The sequence below is a fragment of the Dipodomys ordii genome, unplaced genomic scaffold (genome assembly GCF_000151885.1).
Source record: "Dipodomys ordii isolate 6190 unplaced genomic scaffold, Dord_2.0 Scaffold65, whole genome shotgun sequence".
Taxonomy (NCBI): Eukaryota; Metazoa; Chordata; class Mammalia; order Rodentia; family Heteromyidae; genus Dipodomys; species Dipodomys ordii.
The window spans coordinates 9,744,954-9,771,069 of NW_012267281.1; the positions used below are offsets into that span (position 1 = coordinate 9,744,954).

The following is a 26,116-nucleotide window of genomic DNA, read 5'->3' on the forward strand; positions in this document are numbered from 1 at the left end:
TCTCTCCTCCCGCAGTGCCAGTGTCAGCATATTCAAGGGTGATTTATTCCTGTTACCTGCATCATAATCAGCCTCAGGATCCTGTCCCGTAATGCATCACTGTCAGACCCCTGACTCCTTGATATCTCTGTCCCTGTGAGCAGCCTGATGATCCAATCACACCAGATTGCGAAACCCAGAGCCAGCATCTCCTGCCTGAAGAAGTGAACCCTGAGGAGCACATCTCTTCATGTGAACTTGGTGCAACCTCTTGACAGCTCTCGATAATATTGTAGTTTTCCAAGGAGCACCTTCATGTATTCGATGTTAATCACTGTTCGTGGCTGTTAACAGAATCGGTTAACTGCCAAGCACTGATTGCTGCTTCTGGGGCAGCCTCTGTCTGGCCACCATGGGAGCCCAGGTTCTCTTAAGGTCCTGGTGATGCCTCATGGATTTACCTCTCCTCTAGCATCTTCACTATGGGCACTGCATCCTGTGTGGCTGTGATGGTAATTTTGGTATTTGTCATTCAGACAATCAATAACCATTTCAACCTAGAGGTCATTCAACATGCATCCGTGCAAATAACTGACCCAATCTACACATCTACACAAAGAATTCTTTTGGACATGAACAAAACTTGCATCTCAATCTATTGAGTTGGTTACAGTTAACCATGTAAGCAGCCATGTTTCCTACCTAAAGCCTTCTTTTCTCTCTTTTTCTTTTCTTTTCATTTGGAAGGATGGGGGTGGTGGTATTCCTGTCATGTTGCTTTAGCCTTTCTTTCCTCCATCATTGCTTTCCTCCATGTGTAGAGATAATAATAGACTCTCTGAGTCCAGCTGAATATTAAGGACACAGAGTCTCATTCTAAACATCTCTTAGTACCGTCTGCTTTATGGTATGCAGATTTGCTCTCCGGCATATGCTGGAAATGAAGCTACACGCCCACCATCAGTAGAGCATGGGCTCCAAGTTGCTGACAGATTTGAAAATAATCCATTGTTACAAATCCTCATCTGCTCCAGGCAGGGCCCACAGCTTACAAATACAAGCCATTTGGCTGGGCTTATACCATGATCCTCACATGGTCCCCAGTGCTATATTTTCACCAGCTGACTAATGGCCTTCGGCACACATTTGTACCCAGTAATAATCGTAGACTTGTGTGTTATTATGCTTAAAAGAGATTCCAAATATAATATAACCCAATTTCTCATTTTACAATTTAGCCTGTAAAGAACAGGGAGATTAAGAGACTTGCCCAAGGCCACCCAGCTTGGTACATTTGTATATTTAAAAACATTCCTTTGGAAATTCTTTCCTAATAGTGCTTTATCTTTTCTTGACTTTAGAATTCCCAGGGAGCATTTCCTAAAGTGTGTTTAGAGGAAGATACCTGAAATCATGGAGAACGTTTGTAACGTAACAGAAACCCTGCCTCCTGGTTTCTATGTGCACTCACAGAGAGCAATTTGTGGAGAATAAAGGAGTGGGGGTGGGGAGGGGTATCCAATAGGGATTGGTATATTGTTTAGAAGAATAGAAGTAGCATGTACAGAGTCTTTGCCAGGCATTAAGTATGTTCTGAACACCACATATCATGCACTCATTTGTGCTTCCAACAACTGAATTAATAACATGTATTTGTATCACATTCCTCCCTCTCCTGCCATTTTGTAGATAAGAAAATCAGAGCTGAGTCAACCAGTTAACACTATGGTCTAGCAAGATTACAGGAGATCTCATGGTCACTCCATGGAAAGGGTTCTTTCCAGATGAGGAAACCAAAGTTCCAAGCTCATAAGGATTGAGCAGAGGGAGGATATGAATGCTCAGCCATCTCTTTTCACCCTGTGGTGCAATGCTGTGATATCTAGGGAGGAGATGTGATGCCTATGACATTTTCCACTCAGGACTAGATCGGTTGAAGCTAAAATAATTATTTAACTTATAAAAAGAGAGTAGATGTGTTAGTGATGTGCTTACACTTTGACTTTTCCTTCTCCTCCCTCTCACTGGTATGATAGAGGAATGGAGGGATGAGGCAGATTTGAGCAGAGATATTAGCCCTGGTAAAATACCTCATGGACAGGATGAAGTGCATACAATGGCACTACTGCCCAGATGCCTAATGTAGCTTCCAGCACAAAGCCCGTCGAACAAGCATGTTGCAAATGAGATTATAATGCCAGCCTGGCATGCCACTGCTCGAAACTCTCCACGGTGGGTTGGATCTACTGCTCTGTCTGATTCATGAAAGAAATTTCCTCTGGATCATTATCTAGAGAAGGGCGTCCATCTGTCGGTGGTGGTCTTTAAGGCAGCTGTGTTAGAGGACAAAGTGAGAACAAAGATTTAATCTGAATTCACTCAAGTGGTACAGCTTCAGGGTGTGAAGCCCAGCTCTTGGCAGGGGTTTGAACAAACAGTCACGGTATCACCATGGCTTTCCACCTAAGATGTGTATGTACTTGATACAGCGAAGTGCAGCAGAGTCTCTTATGAAACCTGTGGTAGGTGATGTGGTGCAGGCAGAAGTCTGTAAGTCATGTCCCAGATGCAGATGCACTGCAATTAGGGATGGAAAAAGTCTGCGTGAGCCCACCAGGTTCCTTTCCTCAGCCAGGATAGACACAGCCTGGGATTTTGCTTTGCATAAATTATTTTTGAAGTCTAGCTTATATGATTTCATCTGGGAGGCATATCCATAATCTTACAATCTAACAGACTATTATTTTGTCATTAGTACCACTTGACTTTATTTCCATTACTTTCCTCCCAATAATATGTTTCCTAATTTTATCAATCCACTTTGTAAAATGGAACATTGTTCCTGTAATGGTCCTAAAAAGATCACCAAGCCCAAGTCTCTTAAAACAAAAGAGACCCAGGAAGATTGTGCTAGGCCTTTTACTTTCTTATGATCCTTCTCTCCCTCAATTAAGACTTCTGGAATCTCTGACCTTTCACCTTTCAGTCACATCTCTTCCTATATACAACCAGTCCCATTTTGTGAGTGAGTCTAACCTGGTAGATTTAGAATTATTTATTTTTTCTTTTTTTATAATAGTGGTACCAAAAAACCCCAAAAAACACACACAACAGTTGACAGCTGTAACAGCTGTTTACATTTACCATATTTTGGGAAACAGAATTTGATCCATGTTAGATCTCTTTTTGTAGGATAATGATTAGCGCTTTCTAGGGCACAAATAAACTCAAAACACTGTTTTTCTTACAAAGACATCTACAGAAAAACAACATTGTGAAAACAAGTCAACATCTGAAATGTCCATCATCAGCTACAAATATTTGTACTTGGGGGAATAGAGCCTTCTTGTGAAAATGTGAAATTTTTATCGTTCTTGGTAAAATATTCTACTCAGCATTTTGATGCTAAATGTATATTTATCAAGGACAACAGAAGAATATTTATAGGCCAGACACATAACAGTAAATTTGCCAAAACACACAAACTCTGTATTAGTCTTATTCTGTCTTCTAAAGATTTATGCATATGTGGAAGTCCCAACCTCCAATCTAAGTACCAGGGTTTTTAGGGTTGGTAACTGAAGTTCATTTGAATCATGATGGTGGGACCCGCGTCCAAAAGAAGACACAACTCTTATTGCCACCTGTATAAGTGCACAGTAAAGTCATCTGACTCTCAGAAAGAAATGCATCCCAGAAACTGAAGCCAACAACATCTTGAATTTGGACTTTTACCTGTCAGAATTTTAAGAAAATAAATTCTGGGAGCTTTTTTTGTGTCTTGGAGGGGGGGGGTTGAATTCAGGGCCTCTGACTTGCTAGGGGGGTGTTTTACTATTCAAGCTATACCCCTAGTCCTTTAGTGGTGTTTCAGGTATTAAGAACTGATTTTCAGGAAGGTTCTTTCTTTTTGCCAAAGATGTTGTCAGGCTGTCATCTTTCTACCTATCCCTCTGAATACCTGGGATGTATGCCATCATGCATAGCTTGTTTGATGAGATAAAGATGTGATTTCCCCCCTCCCAGGGGGCTGTTCTAGAACCCCCATCTGATCTCTGCCTCCCAAGTTGTCAGGATTACAGGTGTGAATACCAAGTCCAATTTGGTTTCTGTGAACATACATGATACTTGGGCAGAAGCAGAGGGTCAATCAACCATAAGAGCGATGACTGAATTCTGCGGGATAGAGGAACCCCAGCAATTGTGGAGCTTTCCTAACATTGTAGAAGGTACCAGAAAAGGACAATATTTTGCAGAATTGGTCCCAAATATCTCTTTTTCTCAAGCCCTCCTCTATCTTCCCAGAGTTCCAATGAAAGTATTTTCCTTCCTGCCTTATAAATTCTCACTCTGAGATGCACAGGGAGGGATATCAATAGCTCTACACCATTAGTTATAAAATGATATAAGCTCACAATTATTTTTATCCATTAGAGATATGAAAATCACATCATTTATCAAACATCATGCAACATACTAAAGCCACAAGCAAATTAACATACAGCAGTGAACCAAAGTGTCTTCTTTTCTAATAGCTTCTATGCCCTACTTTGCACTGATCTGGAGTTCATGTTTCACACGTGAAATTGAAGGCCAAACTCAGTTGTGTGGCAATTATAGGCAAAAATAGGAAATGTACTACATAAAGGTATATTTAACAAGCACCTGGTAGGTTATGCCAACTCTTATAATGCTAAGAGGTTTTGAAAAGCAGTTTGGGGTCCACTAATCACTTGGGTAAAATTCTTCAGATAGTTCCAGTTAATGCCAAAGGCAAGAGCAATTGTCTCTGACAGCTTTACTAGTTCTGGGTGGAAGTGGATGTAAGACAAGACACAGCCTTCAAGGTAGAGGTTCTGTGTTGGGTATCTCAAACCACTCAGCATCTTAAAATAAAACAATCTATTGTGGCTTTTGGACATACTGCAAAAGAAGATCCTTTAACAATCTGGTTTCTTGCTCACAAGTTACAGATTAATGACTGACAAGATGTAAAGGTACAATAAAACATCTTTATATAGCATGTACTTGGCCCTGTGGTTTTCAAACTGTGGAGGATTTGAACACATAATTTGTACAGTCTATTTTTCTGTAGCACCAATAAGATTTTTTTAAAATCCTACTTGGTTAAAAAATGTTTCTTTCTTATAAAAAAATTCATGCTCCAAAGCTTAAGTTTTTTAAAGACCCTCAAAAGGTTATTTTAGTTAATTGTTGTATGGAGTATGGCTTCCCCGACTCTCCATCTCTGATAATGACACAATCGATTGAGCTGGTGACAGAATGCCTCAAAGGCTATTTGTCTTCTGACGACAAGAAACATGGAGGGCTATCTATTTTGATATGTCAGCATCCAAGAGACATTTGTTCTTATAGCCTGAAGATGCTTCCAGCACATTGAGCAAATGGCCTTAATGCGAGCTGCACTGGGGCTGTGGCCCATTTTCTAGAAAATCCACACTTACGTCTACAGGGTTTCACTCAGCAATGGCTGTTACTGGCTCTCCTTGCTTTTTCAAAACCAAGTTTTCATCACCCACAAAATGCAGTGAGGTCATAGTTTGGGTCTCCTTGCCATGTTTCTCAAAATTATGAGAACTATCTCTGCTCTGGTGATGGAAGATATAGAAGCCATATTGCATCATCCAAGTAGAAACTCCTGTGTGTTTTTGAGTTCTTACTACACCTTCTAAGAAGGACACCAACTCCTGCATGTACATTGTCTCAATCCTGCTGCGGGGGGCCTGAGATGGTTTGTGAATTAGGAAGAGATTCCCAGGTTAGCAGGACTTCTTGTGCTGACTCTTTGGACAGCTGAGTTGTTTCTTTGTTTAGATAGGAGATGTGAATTGAAAAAAAAATCAGTTTCACTATTTAAAGTCACACATATGCTTCTGTATGCTTCCGGATTGTGAGAAACTCTGATCCTCCAGGACTGAACTGAGTTTTTCCTGTAATTCAAACAGTGTCCTTGGAATGTCAGGCCTGTTTGCACACCATGCTGCCTTCTTTCTTGAGTGGACTAAGAGAAGACTTTTCATGCTTTACTCAGGAATGATATGCTGGAAGACAGGGAGGGTAGAGGAATGGGAGCAGGGAGGTTGACTCCTCTGTGGAATAGAGATTAGGTTCCCTTACAGAATAGGGGGATACCTGTGGTTACCCCTACCTGTTCAAAGCAATATACTGGCAAAGAAAGTAATGGAAAAATACAACTTTAGGAGCCATGCCCAAGGGTCCTGTGGCAAGATATATTTTACTTCTTATACTCCTATCTGAGAGATACAGGAAGGGAGGAAGAAAGAGAAACAGAGACAGAGACAGAGAATATCATACACATACAGACACCAAATATGTACACACTCATTTACACACACACATACAGAGATACATACTACAAACACGTATCTCTGTATTTATCAAATATACACACATATGCATATAGATGCATGGCCAGGAAAAAAATTCCCACAAGATGCTGTACTAAATTTGAATTTCAGATTCAAAATACTCTTTTATAGCTTGGTACTAGTTATTGCACTCTGGGCCTTGTGCTTGTTTGAAATGTGCTCTACTATTGAGGTACATCTTAAGGTTAATAACATTCTTGGTACAATTGTGCTCCAGATATTGCATGGTATATATGTATGTATCTATCCTAAAAACTAAAAAAATGAATCTGAAATGCAAATTTAATTGTCCATACTGTACTTCAATTTGCTAAATCTGGTAATCTGAATAAATATGACCATATGTTTATGCATATACACAAATATATTGCCTATAAATACATTTGCATGCATATTTAAAATAGATTTAAATAAATATGGGCATGAAATCTATTTACATATATTTGTTTATCTAGTTATTTAAATCTATGCCTCTGAGACCAAGTGTGGTGGCTCATGCCTATAATCTCAGCTACTGAGGAGGATCACAATTCAAGGGCAAAAATTTATAAGATATGATCTCAACAAACAAACTAGGAGTGATAACTCACACTTGTATCCCATCTACACAGGAGGCATAGGTGGGAATATCACTGTCTGGGGTTAGCCTGACCAAACAAATACAGGAAACTCTAAATAAAAAACAGCTAAGCAGAAAGGATTAGTGCCATGGTTCAAGTGATTGAGTGCCTGTCTAGCAGCTTGGGACCCTGAGTTCATACTAAAGTACTGCCAAAAACTAAACAACAACAACAAAAAAATCTGCATCCCTATAATATGCAACTATAAATAACAGGCACTGATCCTAAAATCAGGCTAGCACCTGTATTTCCCAAGTATCAAGTATCCTCAGTCTTTCCCCCACTAGATCAGAACTCCTCAACTATTTCAGCTATTTCAGACTCAGATTCAGCACAAAATCAGACAGATGAAGCAGGAAGCACAGATTTCCCACGAAGGCCCGTGACAGAACTGGACCGATAGATCAACCTAACTACAAAGGGCAGTGATGAGTGTCCACCTGCAGACAAAAGCTCCAGTCAGCCCCTGAACAACACGGAAGGCTTCAGTTTAAAGACCTTCTACTTCCCTTCTTTGTTTTTGCCAGTCCGGGGCTTGAACTCAGGGCTTGGATGCTGGTACTAAGCTTTTTTCTGCTCAAGGCTAGCATTCTAACACTGGAGTCACAGTTCCACTTCTGACTTCTTTTGGGAGTTACTTGGAGGTAAGAACCTTGTGGATTTTCTTGCCAGGGTTTACTTCGAACCAGGATCCTCAGATCTGAGTAGCCAGGATTACAGGTGTGAGCCACCAGCACCCGGCTGGGACAATGGTTTTTATCTCATGGATTTCCAATGAGCATCTTAAAATAATTTCACTCACAATACCTGGGCCAACCCATTAGGTAATGATGCTTGTGCACACAGGAACTTACCCACCGTGAACCCCTTCTGACACACCACACATTAACCAGATTTGTTTTCCTATTCGACACAACACTCCAGAGCTTTCCCTTGCCTCCAGTTCTGTTACTATGAGTGCCATTTAGAAAGTTTTATTTTTACCTCCAGCATTCCAACCAGAGGAGAAAGGGGAGTCCAGCAATGGAAGCTTCCTTACACTCCGCAGTATATTCGTGGCATTTAAACATTACAGTTTCACCAGCTTCCTTAAGAAAGACTATACTTTTCATCATCGTTGGCTGTGATTAAGTAACACTCACTATGCACGGCTCCCGTGGTGACACTGCGCCATTACAAAGGCCTCCTGTGTGGCACCCAGGTCATTAGAAACCAGACAAACTATTAGGAAACAGTGGCAGAGCTGCTAACAAACCCTTCCAATTATGGTTGCCGTTCTAATTGCGGTACAGGAGAGAGACTGAACTCAGGATGGTGTGGGGATTGAATAAAATGGGTAAGAGGAACAACATACAGATATGTAGACAGACAGACAAGAGAGGAGTTTCTCAATGTCAAATGTAGTTCTAGCTTATTTTCCTCTACAACTTTTGGCCTCAGTTTTTGGGTCACCTCATTCAGCATCCTAATCTGTGTGTGTGTGTGTGTGTGTGTGTGTGTGTGTGTGTTAGAACTGGGTCTTAAACTCAGGGCCTGGTGCCTGTCCTTTAGCTTTTTCTTTCAAGGCTATCACTCTACCACTTGAACTCACAGCTCCACTTCTGACATTTTTTGCTGGTTAATTGGAGAGAAGAATATCACAAACTCTCTTGCCAGGGTTGACTTGAAACTATGAACTTCAGATCCCAGCCATCTGAGCAACTTAGGATTACAGGTATGAGCCACCAGCACCAGGTTCCAACATCTTACCTGTGTTTAGAAACCCAGGGTCTAGCTACCTCTTGTACTACCCTGAATCCTACGCTTAGTTTCTTGAATGTATTAGCTGGGGAAGTGATCTCACAAATTCCAGCTTATTCAACTCCAACCTTTGACATACAATTTGAGCTCCCTACAGTGGGTATTAATGATGTGGACAGTTGGTATTCTGTGCTGTTGAGAACATAGCATGGTCTCTCATTGTACAGGCCTATAAAACTTGGGGTCTTTATGGCTGTTAGGGCAGGTGCTTCACATGCAAGAGACTCACACACTCTGAGCCCCCGACAACTATCTTGGCATCATCGACATTTAGACTGTGTGCTGTTAGCTCTCAGCATCTGAAACCCAGGCCCATTATTTTACTGGCATGCTGACTAATCTTTAGGGGGAAATCTGGCTTATGTGGGAAGTGATTGACTATGTGGTACCCTTTCCCCCAGCTAGTATTAAACCCAGACCCCAGCTGTACTCTTGGCATTCCATCATCCGGATGACACAGAAAAACGAGGAGCCAAATACTCGGGGCTATTTCGGATCCCATGGTGTTTTGAGGAAGACCAGAGTTTTCATCCTGACGATGTGGCAAGATGCCAGCTCACATAGTGAGTTTCCAACTCCTCAAAATCCTCCCATCCTTTATAGATTGTTCTGGTATTTGCCCCCGAGATGAAGTAGTGTGCAGCGAGGACCATTTACTTGTTAGCCCACAGAGGTGGCTGCACTTCCCTGATAGATTGAAACAACCCCTGTGTAAAATACTGTAGCATGCTGAAGTAAGTAAATGCTACATAAAATAAAGCAGGTGATGATCAAAGGGATATTTTCCTGTAGCCTTTTTTTTTTAATGAAAGTGCCTACTTATGTATCATGAAGGACAATGGTAGGATAAAACATGAGCATGGATGTTAATTTTGATGTTAATTAAATGTCTTTCCAATCAAGATGACACTTTTCAGATGAATCTGCCGTACCATCTTCCATTCTGTGCAGGAGGAAATTCAGTCCCTTTGAGCACCACTTTTTCTATTATCTGGGTCTGGTTCCCAAATGTCTTCTATACACACACTCTATTTGTTACCTTCCTCAATTCTCTTTGGAGACTTCATTCTGCATCTCTGAACGCTCTGAAAAGAAACATTCATTCTCTGTGGAGCTCTGGGGTCCCAATCATTAATAGAAGAGATGGGAAATGCTGGGGCTAGGAGGATTGGATTGGATTGGATTTATAGACATGGAAAGATAAGTCTCCATTTCCTTACTTTCGTCAATCTTGCTTCTATCTTTTCCTCCTCACATCTTAAGGTGTTTCTCATTCCCTGCTTTAACCTAAGCTATATCTGAATGATGCCATGTTGGAACAAGAGTCCATTTCAAAGTCTATCATTCCCTCTCGTGAATCACTGCTCTGTGAGTGTGCCACCACAATTCTCTGAAGATCCTCTTGTGCCCCTTCTTACATTTATTCAGCACCATGATAATGCCTGCTACTGAAGCCCAGCACCACTTCAGATCACAGAAAGCCAGCAAGCCCTGAGGCACACGTGGTTGTCACACTACCCAAACTGCCATAAATGTCACAAATGCTCATAAAACAGGAAGGAAATTTATATGTAGCCTCCACACCAGTGATCCTTATCTAGGTTTCCAGCATTGACTCATTGTTTTATAAAATGATCATGTTGGTCTATGTGGATGCAGTATCATACGTATGGATAAACAAGAAGACAGCCTCTTACGTGTGAGGCATGAAATCTCATGTCCTTACTTTGTAGCTACATCTTAAGGGAAGCTTTTCTATTTGTCTCTTTGGGAAATAATCTAAAACTAACAGAACAGTTACAAGAACAGTACAAAGCATACTGTACATCCTTTATCTAGAATTCTCTACTGCTAACATGTTGTCTCACTTTTTTTAGCAGTTTTCTGTTATCTATCAATCTATCTATCCATTCATCCATCTATCTCAGCTAGCCGATAGAGACCATATACAGTAATACTTACATATTTATACATGCCACTTCAACTTTTTGAATTTGACAGTGTTGAAGATTAAAACTATCAAACTATTTGAGTTTTGCAGTAAAAGATTAAACCCAGGGCATTCCAGGTATATGCTCTACCATTGAGCACAAATCATCCCTCATGTAAGTTACTAGAGAATTAGAACTGAGAAAATGTAACCAAATTTAATACTTAATACATATATGCTACTATATGTAGCAAACTATTTTAGAATTGTGGCCTTTTATTCCTTAAAACTTCAGTGTATTTTTCCTCAGAAGAAATAAATACCCCTCTAGTGTAGTCCTTAGACTCAGTAAGTCTAAGAGTAATGCGGAACTTTATTCTATGGTCTGAATTCCAATTTATTCACCTAGTCCATACTATTCTTTATAGCATTTTCTTTAGCACAGGACTCAGTCTCAAATCATATATTATAATCCCTGCCATGCACCTTCAGTCCCTTAATCTGGAACAGTTCCTAAGCATTTCTTTTTATAGATACTGACTTTGTCTGTCTGCCTTCCTTCCTTCGTTCCTTCCTTCCATCATTCCTTCCTTCCTTCCATCATTCGTTCCTTCCTTTGTTCCTTCCTTCCTTCCTTTCATCTTTCTCTCTCTTTCTTCTTTTTTCTTTCCTCTCCTTCCTTCCTTCTTTCTTTTCTTCAGTGCTGGGGATATGCCACCCTCTCTTGGCCAACATTTACATCTTTGAAGATGATAGTCCCTTAAGAAGATCTTTTAAAAGTCTTGGAGAATTGGGTGACCCAATTAGACCAGAAGACAGGGAAACTCTTTGGCTTCTCAGAGTCCCACTGCCAAAATGAAGGCTGGAAGGACCCAGACATTTGATCCTTTGTCAGTGACTAGACTTGGGATCGAGAGACAGTAACTCCAGATACAGGGACCCCTTAAGAAGTGGACAAGTGGTGAAAGGCCAAATCCCAAGACCACTGCAAGATGTGGAACCCAGGCTCCAACACCCAGAAAGGATCTAGGTGGGGCTGGGCAGTAGCTATTGGAGTTCCCTTCTCCCTGAATAGAATTCATGGCCACTGCCAGCTTCTTTGTAGCTAAAATGGCTTCACTCTGTTTCTTTAAAAAAACAAAAGAAGAAATCGGTCCAAATAATTGACCACTCATATCACAGAACTCTCTGAGGCATGCTGACCTGATTCCATTCTGAGGGACTTTTATTATGTTCAGGTCACTCCCTTCCCTGATAGAAAAAGAACCAGCCACGGGGAAGGGGCCCAATGGTTGTGGTGAAGCTTCAAGCAGTCCCAGGGCCCCTCTCTTGCAGGAAGAGGTGCAGAAGGAAAGTGCTGAGGCTGTTGCAGTGGCTCTCAGTAACGGGTTCTCCTCTTCGTGTCACTGCCTTGCTTTGGGGCTCAGCATCATTAGTGCACCACCACGCCTAGCTGCACATTCTCCTTTCCAGGTCAGTGAGACATGAAGTGAACATCATTCCTAATATTTGTCCTTTTCTCTGAGAACTGGCAGGGGGATGAAGAAGGGCAAGGAAGTGGGAGAGGTGGCTGCTGAGAGGGTGGAGAATTAATTTGCATTCATTTTTCACCCTGTTAACGGGTATATCACGTTTCTGCTCACTCAGTCTGAAGTCTCATCTCCAGTGTGGCTTTAACAATTGTTTAGCTCAGCAGAGATGACACGTCTCATAAAATGGCACAGATACTGTTAAGACCAGGTCTAGCAAATCCTCGTGGGGGGAAATCTCATTCTGTATTACATGGTAAGGCACAAATAAAAATAAGGTATCCATGTTTTTCATTGAAAGCGATCTATATCCTGTGTGTGTGCAAGTGTACAAGTAGTGAATCTGAACTCAGCGCTTTGTGTTCTTGCTTAGTTTTTTTTTTCACTAGAGCCTCAATGACTGATCAGTAGTAGGTGCCCAGTACGCATTTGTTTAATACATAAATTCACACTGAGATCTATTCTTAGATTTAAATTAATCCAAAAATTGGGGGTAAGGGCTAAGATGGTCTTGTATAAATGAACTGTCCTATGTTAAAGGAATTATTTGTTTTTTTTTTTTTTTAGTCCAGGTGCTAAGACAATTCATAAATGTTCTATGCTGAAAACCACTGAGTGGTGTGATCTTCTTTCTGACTCATCACTTTGGGTTTTGGTTTTGTTTACTTAGCTCAAGCATAAATTTGAATCTTTAATTTCTGCTTGGATCAACTTAATGTATAAGCAGTGGGGCCCAAAAAGCCTGAAAAGAGAATGTCAAAATTACCATTTCAGCCGTGACAATGATTCATTCACCACCTAACCGTCCCTGCCTGGATTCTTACCTGATCACTGTGCCCAAACTTTCTTTTGAAGGAGTGCATGTAGGCTGCCAGAAGCAAAGACACGAAGAACTTTCTACAGTCTCCACATTCTTAGTTTTGTTCTAAAAGAAATGGAACTAAACTCCTGGATCCTTCCTGAGTGCAACTCCAAGAGGAAGCTTAGAGAGGCGACAGACAACATCCAATACAAATACTAACAATCTGAAATTTTCCTTCAAACAATCCGCCTATTCAGAATGAGACTGGGTCACACAGGAACAACTGGAGAGAGATGGCTTCTTTTGAAAAGTCCAAAATTCACGTTTTCCATTTGAATAAGTCTGATACTTTATAGACCACGTAATCCTGGCCATCTTTTACTGAAACTCTGGGCTGTTGTTTAGGCTTAGAAGAGGGCAGTAAGCTGGTACAATTCTATTTGTAACCTGGCCTTTCTGAAAGGAGAACATATTTATTTTTTTCTACAAAATTATGTTTTCTCAAAGTAAGAACTCTTTGAAAACAGCCCTACATAAATACAAGCAATGCTTTCCCATTTTTCTAGTAAATACCTATGAGAATTTCTATATCACCTTCACTACTTGAGTGTAGCAGGCTAGTTTCTAATGCCATACTGATGCCAATAACCAACAGCTGATTTTTTTTCTTTTTCAGAAGATTGGAGTCAGAGCCTTATCCATGTTAGATATGTGCTACACTGAGCTATGCACCAACCCCAAAGAAATAAGTTGCATTAGGCACAGAACTTGCTTATAGTATTTATAGTTTACTAAACATCAGTTTAGGAAAAAAAGAATTAAATAATTTGGAGAACTAGGTTGTAGAGTTGTTGAAAAATATTGGTAAGGGAAAGATAATGATGAGATCCACAAAAGAAAAGAAGAATCTAGAAGGATTCTGTGCTCTTATGGCTTTGCAAGTACTTTAGTTCTTATTTTATTTTTAAAATTTCCCATAGGTATATATGAGTATCATGTTTTAAAAACAAAATAAAAAAATGTATAAGAAAGGAAAATCAAAGGTTGAAATAACAGTCATTGGTTTTGTCTTGTGTAAGAAAACTTATGAACTCCAGTTGGTAGAATATTATTCTAATAAAATGACCTTGAATTGAAAGTTTTCTGAATGGATTTCTACATTTGTATTTTTAAGTTGGATTATGCTTTGCCTCTTCTTCATTTTCTCCTGGGAAGGGTTTTGTACCCACATTGACCTAAATAATTTCTAACTAAAATATATATTTTAAACTTGTCAACTTTGAAATCTCTCATAGATGAAACAATAAGGTAGGAGTTTGTCCTAAATAATTGATTACTAACTGAATGACCAACAGCATCTAGAATAATTCTCCTTAGAATGCCCGAATCAATCTTACTATGGAGAGAAAATGAACTCTGGAAAGACATCAATGTCAAGTTGTGGTTAGACCTGCAGCTGGTGCCAGTCTCTTGATTTAAAATGTGATGTTTTTCCCCTGAAACATTTCTGAAAACAGAGCGTTTCTCCCCTCTAAAGATGAGGGACAGAGTTCATTGGTTCATTTCATATATACATAATCATGGTCTTCATATCTTAGTCACCTGAGTAGCTAGCATTATAGGTATAAGTCACTGGCTCCTAGTAAAACCTACATATTTTTGATTGATGCTTTGTCTTCAACACTAAGCTTCATGCTGGAGATACAAAGATGACCCAGTTATAGTTACAAATTCAGGTCCCTTCTAATGCAATGGAAGACTTACGTGCAAGTCACTACGAGATTGGGTATGGCATATTTTGGCCTTGCAAAGGCTTTTGGGGACTTCAGCTTAGCATTCTGAAACGAGAGTGGATGCTGTTTCTGGAATCGCTATGATAGGGAAAAACACAACCACACAGGAACCTGGCAAGGAAGTGTGGGCGAGGATATGGAGAAATTCGAATCTTTGGACATTTCTGGTGGGAGTGCAGAGCCATGGTGGGAAACAAGTTGTGTTCTGCAGAGTGTTCAACATGGAATTAACCACATACGCCAGCAATTCCACCTCTAGATACATGCTCCAAAGAAATGAAAGGCGGAGATCAAAGAGATCTCTGGGTGCCAGTGTCCTGGGTGAGTGATGGGAGTCAGCCTGGTCCTCTCTTGGCTAACTACCTACTATGTTAGCACAAGAAGCTTCGGTGCTCCTTGGGGGATGAGCTGACCTCTGAGTCCCCATTGCTCATCTCAGTCTCATCCAATATTTCCTGTCCTCCTCTTGTTGCCCCCTCTTACCTTGCTGTACGAATTGAAGTAAGCTATGCAACCCCTCTGAGCCTCCGTTTCCAAATTTGAAAAATCAGGCTGATACACACACACACACACACACACACACACACACAGCATGGGAGCCAGCTCTTCATGGGTGCCCTAGGGATGGTTAGTTTACCTTCCCCACAGAATCAAAGTATGACACATGAACTCCAGCAATTGTCACTTTTAGAAAGTACTTGAAATTGAAAGTAATTTTTAAGTGAATCTTGAATTAAAGTTGCAAAAGCCAGGTGTAGAGTGCACTGAAAGCATGACCTGCAAGTTCAGAGACAGATGTATTTTGTTCCCGGAGTCACCAGTATGTATCTATGTGACCTTAATAAATTAGGTTCATCTGCTAAGGCCTGATTGGTTTCCCCTTTACATGATAGGTTAAGCTCGATAATGTTTCAAATCCTTTCTAGCTCTACTTTCTCTTTTTAATTCGTCAGAAAAATAATATTTGTCTGTGAACCTAGATATGTTGCCTTAGTGTAGACCCCCACTGGATGTAAGATAACCAGGGAGCCTTTGGGTCTCCTGTCCTGCATGGTGGTAGAGACCATGTGGCTGTCTGGGATGGTGGGGAAATAAGATGGGTGAATTTGAGGCATCTCTAATACGATGCACCTTAACTGGTTCTTGAAATTGGGTCTGAAATCTGTGCTTTAAAAGATCTGACAGGGGACTGGGATGCACCATAAGCTGAGAACCACTGTTCTAATATTTTGACACTCTCTGCACACACACACACACACACACACACACACACACACACACACACACACACAATCTTTCTGTCTCTTTCACTTTCTGTCTCTATCCTCTGTATTTACCTTTCTCTCTGCTTCTCTCTCTCTTTCTGTCTTTCTCTTTCTACCTCTCTCTCTCCACTCTACATTTATCTCTGCTTCTTTCTGTCTCTCTTCCTCTCCTTTTGTGTGTCTGTTTCTTTCTGTGTGTTATTCTATGTCTCTCTGTCTCACAGAAAATCTATTATTTTGAATGGAGATGATAAAATCATTAAAATAAGATCATCTATTCCATCTTACTGACTTGTTCCTACTATTCTAAAAATGACAAAGACTCAGAATTGTCTATTGATCAACTTCATTTCCAGTACATTATTCTATTTGGAAAGAGAAATGTATGCCCTAGAAAATTAAAAAATTACTGAGGACAAATCAACGTTGATTGCTGGGGAGAAGGAGGCCCCTGACCACATTATCTCTTTTGTGAACAAGCTTTCCTTCTGCACACACTTCCATCCAAACATCTTTGATCTTAATACAGCCAAGAGGCCTCCAAAGAGTGGCTTCATTCATCGATCTTTCTTGCTATTTTCATTATCTACTTAAGCACAAAATACATTTATTGTGGCTTCAAAGATTGCATTCAGTTGCACAAATAGCCCTTTTTGAAGCAGGGTATCAAATATAAAAGGACACCACTAAACAGCCTCTTCATCAATTCAGAAGAGCACAATCCACACGTGTGGTAAAGCCTCAGACCAAAGGACATATGTCTTAAGGAGTTAGTGTTCACATGCAATCTAGCACCAGATGAACTCAGAAACTAACAGCTATTTACAATGCTGGTCCTGGGACTTGTCTATGTAAGGCTCTCCTGTCCTCTAAGCAGTATCCTCTGCACTAGCGACTGTAGCCTTATCTCCTCCTGCATCCTTGCATCTCCAAGCAAGTCAGGACTACTCACTCCATTCAATCCGCTGAACCCCTCAACTCCCACCTGTCTCTTGGCTGTACCTACCAAATGTCGATCTTGGCTGCATTGAGATAGTGAAACTGGACATAAATAGAAAACCCCTGAGATCTATTATTCAGAGATATTGGGAAGGAAACCCCAAATCTACTTTTATCTTAAAAAAGGTTGTGGGTGTAGACATCTTTTGAAAAAGAGAGCAATTACTTCCACAGTTTGTTTCTTTATAATGGGGAAAAAGTACATCCTATTGACAGAAATGCGAAAAGTTTTGAATAGTCAAAGAAAGACCAAAAAACACGGTCCCTTGCATGAAATACAGGAATTGGGTATATATTAGTGATTTCCATTTCATTCTTTTTCTATGCACAAATACTTAACTTTATTGTTGAAAGCAATGTTTACTACATACATAGTAATTTTCATGGTTTGCATATGATTTATACAGTTATATTACTATAATATTGTGTATGAATTATAGTTGGATAATGGAAGATACATGTAAGATAAATGCCACAATCCTTTAGAAAATTTCAAGTGAACTAAGAAGTCCTGGAACAGGATGTGGAAGGAAAGAATTGGAGTAGATAGAAAATGAAGAGTCAAATGTGAGCTGGGTCTGGTGGGGCACTCTTATAATCCCAGTGTTTGGGAAGATGAGACAGGAAGACTGAGAATGGAAAGCTAGGCTGGGCTACGTAGGTGAAACTCTACTTTAAAAAAATAGAAGAAATGGAAAGACTTGGGAAAAATCATATTAAGTAAGCCAAACCCAAAGAAACATAGGTCCCATGGTTTCTCTTATTTGCAATAATTATATATCTAGGATAATCTTAGCAGATGAGCAGAATAGCTCAATAGCTACGTACATATGACCATATAAGATGAGACTAAGCAAAATGAACTCCAAAACATGGACAACAAGAGGTTTTTCTTTGTTGTTGTTATTGTTTTTAATGTATTATGTGATTTCTTGTTTCTATTCTCTGTTCTTCTCCCTTTGGTACCTCCCCTATTGTCATTGTCTTTGATTTTGGTACCCTGGTATGGTTTATATGTTTATCTGAATTAGGGAAGGGTAACAACAGAATGGTGAGACAAAGGTAAAGGAGGGAATGAATGCATCACAGTGATATATACAGGACAATATGTTGGAAATTATCTGGACAACTTGCAGGGGATCCGGAGGGTTGGGTAGGGAGGGAAAGTAGGAGAAACATGAGGGAAGTGATAACAAGTTTGACAAGAAATGTGCTTATTACCTGACTTACGTAACTGTAACCCCTCTGCACATCACCTTGACAATAAAAAAAAGAAGAAGAAAAGAAAAGGAAAGAAATGAACAAAAATGTATTTTGAAACATTAAGAATAAATGTTCATAAAGAGGAAGATGAAAATGCCTAAATGTCTTTGTATTTGGTCATGTGATTTATTATGATTATTTCTGCCTTTCAAATTATGACCTGCTTAAAATTCATATTAATTTGCATGACTATTTCTGTAGCTTAGACTTAAAAAGCTAAGTTTGCTCTACTACCTACACAGTATTAACATTTCTTATTGTTCTTTAAAAGCCTTGTAGGATATACCATCCAAACAACATGTGTAATGGTGCCAGGATATCATCTCCAAAACCTTTGCTACTTTGATTGGTGACAATTAGTATATTGTATGTTCATCTACCCTGGTATTGCTCAGTATTATTATTCTTTTTAGGTTTAAAAAAACTTATCATAAGGTGTTATACAGAGGGATTACAGCTATCTAAGAGTAAATACGTAAATGTAAAGTAAAAAGAATACATTTTATTTTGGACAAGGTCACCCGCTACTATTATTTTTATGTTCACTAATTTTAGTTATTTCCTTATTAAATATTGTTTCCAAACTGCTGAAAATGTGTCTAAACGGACATCAGAGTCAATAAAACAACCTCTATGCCTTTGATCATATAAATGATATTTATCGAAATGAATTCCAGGAAATCAAAACGAGGTTTTTTTTTTCTTTTTGTCTTTGTTTATCTGTCTTTGGTGGGGGTAAGGAAGTACACAGAAATGGAGGGACAAAGAATGAGCAAATGCAGGAGTGATACTCACTAGATATGATGTTGAAAATGAACTTGTGGGCCAGGATAGAAAGGAAAAACTAGGAGAGAGTGAGGGAAAGAAAATATACCCAAAAAGAAATATACCCTTTACCTGACTTATGAAATGGTAACCTCTCTGTAAATCACCTTTATAATAACAATAAAAAATCAATAAAACAGATTTCTCATATTTCTTTTGGTAATAATGGAGATCGAACTCAAGGCCTCAAACTTACTAGCAAATGCTTTACCACTTGAACCACACCCTGAGTCCTTTTGATTTTGAATCGTTTTTCACATAGGGTCTCAAGCTTTTGCTCAGACCAGACTTGGACTGAAAGCTTCTTAACTTTTGCCTCCTAAGTAGCTGCACTGTAGGATAGCTTGTTTTTTTTTTTTTTTTTTTGGGTCCGGGCGGGGGGCCTGCACTCTGGGCCTGAGCGCTGTCCCTCAGCTCTTCAGCTCAAGGCTAGCGCTCTACCACTTGAGCCACAGCGCCACTCCGGCTTTTTTCTTTTTGCTTATGTGGTGCTGAGGAATTGAACCCAGGGCCTAAGGCATGCAAGGCAAGCACTCTACCACTGAGCCATCTTCCCAGCCTGTTTTTTTAAAAAATATTAAAATTACTGTACAGAGGGGTTATAGTTACATGAGCAAGGTAATGAGTACATTTCCTATCGAGCATTGTTACCCCCTCCTTTGTTTTTCCTGTACTATCCCTTCCCTCCCCACCTCTCCAGCTTCTCCACCCCTGCCCCAAGCCGTCAAGTTCCTTTTCCACATAGAGTCGTGTACATCTCATTGTTACAATGGGTCAACCTGTATCCTTGTTTCAGCATTTCCCTTCATAGCTTGTTTTTGAGATAGTTTTGCTAATTTTTCCCTGCACTGGCCTCAAACTATGATTATTCTGTCTACTTCCATAGTAATTGGGATTGCAGATATATACAACCATACCACCATGCCAGCCTTAATGTATCATCCCATTAAATGTCATATTTGGTGCTAGTATTCTCCCAAATACATTTATCTTGTTAGTTGATGCTTATAAGATTTTTTAAGAGGTAGTTTTCCTTATGTTATGGTTTAAAAGGAAGTAATTTGGTTGTTTCACAGAATCATCATTCTCAAGATGTTTACCTAGACAATTTACATCATTCTCTCTTACATGTTGAAATTTGGGAAATAATGAATCATTCATTTCAGCACATGAGGGTCAAAAGCAGACATGAGCCATTTAGCTGATTGAGCTAAATAGGATACAGAATGGATAACTTAACTTTCCTCAAGGCAAACCTTCTGTATGGGTTTCTGATTCTAAAAATAGGATAAATGCAACCATCCATTTGCTAGTCCATTTTCATTTTTCCCCCTCTTTTAAAAAATAGTCTTAATGCATTTGTCATTGGGAGCTTGTGCTGCTTTAGATGGCACTTAGGATGCATAACACCACATGAAGGAGTTCCGCAAACTTTGAGATGCTCTACTTTCTTGGTTACTTGTATTACTGGGATTCTGATTGCATTAAGTATTCTTTCTTTCACCCCGGAGAAGCATACATCTGCTTCTGCTGACATCTGTTCTCCTTTGTGGGTTCTGAGGAAACATTTATTTCTCTTTTGCTTTTCTTCCTGTTTTAGCAATGTCTGCTTCTCATCTTCATAAATCACCTTTGCTTGGCAATAACTTAATAGAAGCAGAATGCATAGCTAAAGAGAGAATGTGTAGCATACAACATAGAATTCTGAACAACAGTTTTGGCTTGTTGCATTGTATTTGGTAGGCATCACAAAACTAGTTCCCAAAATCTGGCTTCTTTTTTGAAAGGTTTTTAATACTAGTATCAATGTCATTCATTTCTCAATTCTGTTTAGTTCCAGGGAGTTGGACTGTGGATGAAATTGGAAAGGATTTACTTAGGAGGATAGTTTCAAATATTGGTTCTGCTACATCTATGCTTTCCTTTGCCTTTTTTCCTGAATATTAGTTTTGCTTCTAGACCCTGGTGCTCTATTTCCCTCTGCTACAACCACAGCACCAGAAAAGGAAGCAAGGTGAAAGGTTATATTATATTACGTTCTGGAATAGTACTGGTCTTTCTTTTGCCACAGATACCTGGAATCTTCAAATATTTCTCTCTTATCTTAATTCCATCATCCACTGGGGGCTCGTTTGAAAAAAAATTAATCACAATACCTATTATCTCTCCTACATATGGAATAAAATGTTAATTGGGGAGAAAATGTAAATTGTATGAGGACTTGAATCCAGGATGTGAACAAAATTAAATGAAATCAAAATATCTACGAATAAAAATAAAATGAATCCATTAAAATATATGAGTATGGGCTAGGCCCTACTGGCTCACATTTGTAATTCGAGTTACTCTGGAGGCTGAGATCTGAGGATGGAATCTTGAAACCAGCCCAGGTAGTAAAGTTCATGAGATTCTTATCTCCAGTTAATGTGCAAGAAGCTAGAAGTGAAGATGTGGCTCACGTGGTAGAGTGGTAGTCAGAAGCAAAATAACTAAATGACTCAGGCTCTGAGTTCAAGCCCCAGTACAAAAAAGGGAGAGGCAGGAAAATGAGCAGTTATTTCATTAAAGCACTAGACAAGTGAGCAATAAACATCAAAAACAAAATAAAAACAACAACAATACCACAAAAAAAATCCACTATATACTCACTAGAGTAATTAAGGTTAAAAAAGAAACTATATCTAGTACTAACAAGAATGTAGACGAACAACTCTCCTCTGTCACTTCTGGGTATACAAATTGGTACAACCACTTAGAGAAACTGCTTGGTGGTATTATAGTTAAAGCTAATCTTAACACCAACTCTGTGGGGTTGGGAATGTGGCTTAGTGGTAGAGTGCTTGCCTAGCATGCATGAAGCCCTGGGTTCAATTCTTCAAGATCACATAAACAGAAAAAGTCAGAAGTGGCACTGTGGCTCAAATGGTAGAGTGCTAGCCTCAAACAAAAGAAGCTCAGGGACAGTGCCCAGGCCCTGAGTTACAAGTCACAGGACTGGAAATACAAACAAACAAAAAACCCCAAATCTATGACCTAATACTTTCCCCCATAAATATACAAGAGAAATATGGGCATAATTTGACTATAAGAATGGAAACAATCCAAGTGTTCATCAACAAGGCAATAGTCACAGTCACACAACTGACAACCAAAGATCAGGTTGTCAAATTCATATGGTCCACAGGCCAAATTCTGGTTAATGATAATAACAATAATATAACTCATATTTCATTATTTGCACACTGACAAAATCTGCTTCTGTGGAACACAGGCAGAGCTGCAAAGTAACAACAAAGACCATATCATCTAAAAGCTGAGATTTTTTTTTCTAACCTAGCTTTTCATGGACAAGTCTGCCAACCTTGTCTAAATAGTCTAAGAGTGGACTTTTGGTTCAGCTCTGAACATAGGACAGATCTCATCAATATTCTGTTGAATGAAAGCCAGAAACATAAAAAAATAGTGCATAATTGCATGTACATGAAGTTTCAGAATAAGCAAATGAACTGATGGTGTCAGAAATATGAATAAGTGTTTATAATTTGACTAATGTAAACTAAAAAAAAAAACCTTCCAGGCAACCTGGAAACATAACCTATGGTGATTTTTGTGGTAGCTGCAGCAGCAAAGTCTTCATACATAAAAGGCAATTGTGCTGTATGCACAAGATTAGCGTGCTTTACTTTTTATAGGTCAATTAAAAATTAACGGAATCATGAATGTGCTGCCTTTAATGGGAAGACTGGATAAGGTTCTCCCTATGGTCTGAAAGATACATTTTTGTTGTTATCTGTGATTCTGGGAGAAGTTGAGTGTTTTGAGGATGGCTACATTTACTTCCTTAAAGAATTTAGGAAGAGGGGCTGGGAAGGTGGCTCAGTGGTAGAGCACTTGCCTTGAATGCATGAGGCCCTGGGTTCGATTCCTCAGCACCTCATAAGCAAAAAGAAAAAAGCCGGAAGTGGCATTGTGGCTCAAATGGTAGAGTGCTAGCCTTGAGCTGACGAGCTGAGGGACAGCGCCCAAGCCCAGAGTTCAGGCCCCATGACTAGACCCCAAAAAAAGAAAAAAAAAGAATTTAGGAAAATATGATGGATTTCAAGATAGTGAGAACTTTGGTAAGAAGGATGCTATGTGTAGATTTTTTTGAATTCTTGTCTTTCTTCTTCACTGATCATATTATTTTCTATGAAGTCTCTGATTGAGAATGTTGTGTTACTAGTTTTGTACTTTCTTATTCCCCTACATCTATACCTTTTTTCCCTAGTATATTTATAGTAAATTGCTTGCATAACCCTTGGGCCCACATTAATTTATCTTTGAATGTTTTTCATTTCCCCTTTGTGTCCTTTTACTCCATTGATTTACCTTATTTGATATTTCTTCTTTATTTTAAAATTTGCTTGGCTGCTGTTCAAGCTCCCTATTTTTTCCCCCTTTTGGTTGTTCCTGTGTCCTAATTATAACCTAACTAGGTTATGAGAACTCTTGCACAGAGGATCCCTAACTGATGTATTAGAATTGTATTGTGTGGATCACTCGAGTTTAGCCCAAGATTGATTTCTTTCTAGCTTCCTCATTTTACACAGTGCATAATTTAGGAATCCTATGTCCTGCCTGCCAACCTACAGTAGGACATGATTTATTCATTTCTTGTCATTTGTTTCCAAAGAACCAGAATCATGTGCACCCACAGCCTTTCCTATTAGCATAAATGAAAACCAAGAAGGGGAGAACCACAGAGTGTGCGATTGTAGGCGTTGGTAATCAAGAGGATAATGAAGGATTAAGAGCCCTTTCTTGAAAACATTTCTGAGCACTTTGCAATTATTTCCCACTGATCCTCATAATATTGCTGTCAGAATTAGAGAATTACTAATGTTTGTTAGAGACAGAAAGAGAGAGTAGCAGAAAGCACAGGACTGTTTCATGGTGCCTTCACCTTGTTTTCAGCTTTTCATAAGAAGCAAGACATTCTACTGGGGATTTGATGCCTGTTTTTTTTTTTTTATTAACATGAGTTTAGAGTAAAAACAAACAAACAAACAAAAAAGAAGTGATTAATGCTAATGACATTCCCAGAATCACAATCTGAGATGGAGTTCCATCTTGAAGCAGGCTAGCTTGGACATTCACTGCAATCTTAAGTACTCATCCTTTCAAAACTGGAGAGTTACTACTATTTCTATATACCACCATATCCTGGAAGGAAGCAGTTTAGAACAGACTTGTGGAGAATTTTCTGAAGTTCATCTTTTCTCATGAAGTATTTTAGAGGTAGAAAGACCTTTGAAGTCATCAATCCAGTGACCCCACAGATACTTGAATTAACTCCACCACATTTCAGTGTTCTTCTGAGATAACTAACTTCATTTATATACCCTCTAACCATGACCACTTTTCATTGGTTCCAACTGTATTAAAAAACTACATGGAAAATAAAGAGCTTTAAATATCTGAATAGAGCCTGGGTGTACCCTTGGGTCTTCTCTTTATTCTGGGTCAAAGAGCAATTTCTGTAATGGTTCCAAGTGTCTATCCAAATATGGTCACTCTTTTCTCTATGAAATGTAAGGACCAAAAGTATTGGACAAAATCTTCTAATTGTAGATTGACCAATACAGAATGGAGTACAAGTATCCCTTTCCTGATATAGGGTCATTGTTAGACAATGAGAGCTAGTCTTTTCACTAAGTTCAGCTCTTGTTAACCACTGTTTACTACTGATGGTGGTTTTGATGGATACATATGAGTGGCAGTTTATATTATATCAGTGTCCAGGGAAAGTCTCTGGTGGCAGCTATATGAACTTGGACTCAACCCACGTTTGGGGGGGCGGGGTGCAGGGGGGTGTAGATAAGAAATGCTGTTTCTTGAGTTGATTAAGAACTCTGCTAAGTCTATTGGGTTAAATGCATTAGAATGTATGTGATTTGGCTATTTATCTAAGTCCATAAATCAGTTCATTTGTTCATTTGTTCTAAAGCCAAGATCTACAGAACCAAAGGATTACTTTTCCTTAGAGCAAGAGGTGTCAAACTTTTACTCAGAAGAGTCAGATAGTAATATTTTGAAATTTGGGGATCACCTATCTCTGACAAAACTATTTAGCTCTGCTGTTGAGTGTGAAAGCAGCCATAGAAAATATGATAATAAATGAGCATGATTCTGTTTTAATAAAGCTTTATTTACCAAAATACATAGTGGCCAAAATTTGGGATGTAGTCATAATTGTCCTTAGACTGATAGTACGGGAAAACATTTTGCATTTACTATTTTCTTACTGGTTTTAAACATTATCATGAAAATGGTAACTAATTACATTTTAGATACAGAGGAATTTAGTAATATGAAGAATTGAAACCTTGTGTCAACATAAATGTAATCAAAGTGTAAGGGCTGAAGGCGTGGCTCAGGTTGTAGAGCACCAGCCAATGAGTGAAAGCATCAAATAATCAAATTCCAATTCCAGTCTTGGGAAAAGAAAAAGAAAGACTAGTATAATTATATAGGAGTAATCAATATATCCCATCGAAGTAGTCTTCTGAGTCATCTCCTTTCTTACAAATGGAATCTATGAGATATTTTTCTTTATTTGGGTATGCCAAATAAAGCTACAACCTAACAAATCTTTTTACCTTTAACCCTGTGCTCAACAAGACAACCTGATTTCATCAGGGCTGTGTGAGTAGTTTTGGAGGGTGCAGAAGCAATAGCTCACTGCTTTTCTAAACTCTTTGCCTGAATGACCTAGCCTCCAAAAATGACTTGAGGATAGCTTCCAACTTCATTTTCATCATGTAACAAGATCATTTTTGGGTTTCCCTCCTAGACAACCTGTGTCTTTTCTATGTATGAGGGGAGTTTCTGTAGTGGGGTTTTGTAGTCTTTTGTTTTTTGT

The 26,116-nt window shown here is 39.2% G+C and overlaps 1 protein-coding gene across 2 annotated transcripts in view; it reads right to left on the reverse strand.

Annotated features, from left to right (window-relative positions):
• The window catches only part of Gpc6 (glypican 6), a 965,911-nt gene that overhangs the window by 171,326 nt on the left and 768,469 nt on the right, over positions 1–26,116 (reverse strand). The gene's annotated exons all lie outside the window — the stretch shown is intronic.